Source organism: Penaeus monodon, chromosome 12, assembly GCF_015228065.2.
Source record: "Penaeus monodon isolate SGIC_2016 chromosome 12, NSTDA_Pmon_1, whole genome shotgun sequence".
NCBI classification, from domain to species: domain Eukaryota; kingdom Metazoa; phylum Arthropoda; class Malacostraca; order Decapoda; family Penaeidae; genus Penaeus; species Penaeus monodon.
In genome coordinates, this window is record NC_051397.1 from 11855686 (window position 1) to 11858129 (window position 2444).

Genomic DNA, 2444 nt, shown 5'->3' on the forward strand with positions numbered 1-2444 from the left:
TTTCTTCTGTCTCTCCCTCCTATAATCTTTGTGTCCTTCCCTCCTCGTTTTCTCCTCCCTCTTCCCCCATCTCCCCTCCCCCCCTTCTCGACGCCCACCCTTCCTTCCCTTCGCGGAGGCGAGGTAACTTTCTTCTCTATATCAGGTAACTTCTACGAACTCTCTCTATCCTTTTTTTGCTGTTCTCTTTCGCTGTCGACAAACACGCGCAAGCACACACACACACGCACATACACGCTCACATACACACACACACACACACACACACACACACACACACACACACACACACACACACACACACACACACACACACACACACACACACACAAACACACACACAAACACACACACACATATACATACATATATATCAGTCTATCTATCTATCTATCTATCTATCTATCTATCTATTTATATGTATATGTGTGTGTGTGTGTGTGTGCGTGTGTGTGTGAGTTGCTGTATGTGTGTATGTCTGTATGTGTGTATGTACAAATATTCATCCATCTATTTATCGTTCTATATACACACATATGGGTGTATGTGTTTAGTATATCATGAAAGATAAAAATAAACAAAAAATGATACGATAGAGACGGAGGTAAAAGTCAGGAAAATTTGAAGATGGAACACCGAAAAAATATACGGACAAGCAGCGCCATATTTTAAAAAATCAGCTGCACGGTGCAAGAAGTGCAGATAAATCTAGATGTAGGCTGTGTAACGAAGAAAACAAGCGAACGTTTGAGCACTATATCTCGGAATGTCATGTGATACAGCCTTTCAGACCACCTAACATGAGGTATAAAGAACTACGTGAATATTTCATTTCATTTGATACATTGGAAGATATGCTCGTACTGTATCCTAAATTTACTATGTAATAACTACCGTAAACAAATAACAGTGTTATGTAAACACGATGGCAAAAGCATATCAAAGTAATATTTCTTTGTATTATGTATGATTTATATTACTATTTTACCATGTACAATTACAGTAGTCACAGACTACTGTACTGAGCAGATAGCCAGGGTGGTAAATAAACTTACTTAACTTAACCGTTTGCGATCTGAAGACTCTGAAGACCTCTGAAGTCATCCCTTTCTCCTTTCAGTGAAGAATGCATATCTCAACGGCCACTTGCTTTCCTCTCCTTTTAAATTCGTACATTAAATTGTTTTAGAATAAGGGTAGACTTAATAATAAATCTGAGGTTAAGATTCAGCTGTTGCCCCATACCTTCACTTAGTGGACCGTGATTACGTTGCATGCTGCAGTTCTATACTTCGAAGGTCTTCTAAGTTCGCCTGACTTGGCATATTTCACGCTAAATTCAGGTTCGGTGGTGCGTGCGTAAGAAACAGGAAAAACAAGCCAACTCAAGACGAATTCAAGACTCCGTATGCCAAAAGCAGCGCCTGGCCCAGATTTCTGCTGTTACAAATGTCCTAGAGTCAGTGTCAACGATTTAGAAATCCTTCTCAATTTCAGGAAAAGATTGAAGCTTGCAGAGGTATTGACGGTAACCTTTATTTTTTCAGGTGCAAGACTTTTTTCCTCGTGTTTTATGATGAATCATTGATTACGATTCTTTACTCCTAGTGGTATACGAGGAATCAAAAATATCTACTTTGGAATTTTGCTGAATGAAGGTTTAAGTCTTTTTCACCGTTCATAATCTTGCTAATCATTTATCAGTGCATATTACGGTATACCATTTTAAATCATGGACTACAAGAGAGAATCACGATCTGCATTCACCCCTTCGGTTACGCAAGACAAACAAAACATTCCTCATCTAAATATAACCATAATTGAGGTCCCGTGAAGGTTAGCTATGAATATGCAGGAGTGATAATGTTCTGATTATACCAACACCACGAGATCAGTAGGTCAGTCAATACTAGGTCATTATAGGTCAGTATTAGGTCAGTACTCTACGGAATGTCGACTTCTGTGACTCGCAGTGTTCTCCCCTTTTAATGAACTCTTTTCCTGGAGCACAGAATGTTCTCTCCATTAAATGGACTCATAACCAGGGACACAAAATGTTTTTATAACATTTTTAAAATGTTCTCGCCAGAGATTGCGCTTTCTTGGGAGAGAGTTAAGAATGTAAGTTCTGTTCTGTTCGGTGTCCCTTGTACCAAGGCACATAATTTCAACATGTACTTACTATGGATAATTTCACATGTGGAAGCGTGGAAACATACAAATATGCAAAACTATCTATGCGTTAGCTTATGCAGATTTCTAGAAAATTTCAGAAGATACATTTTTATTGTATTCAGAATATAACAAAGGTAAAGAAAAAAAAGAGAAGGTGAAAGGGAAAAAATAAAAAAATAAAAATAGATAGAAAGAGAGTAGCCTTTGAGATAGAGGGTGAGGGGAAAAGCAGGGAGAGAGTGTCAGATATGAGAGAAGCAAGAATGCTG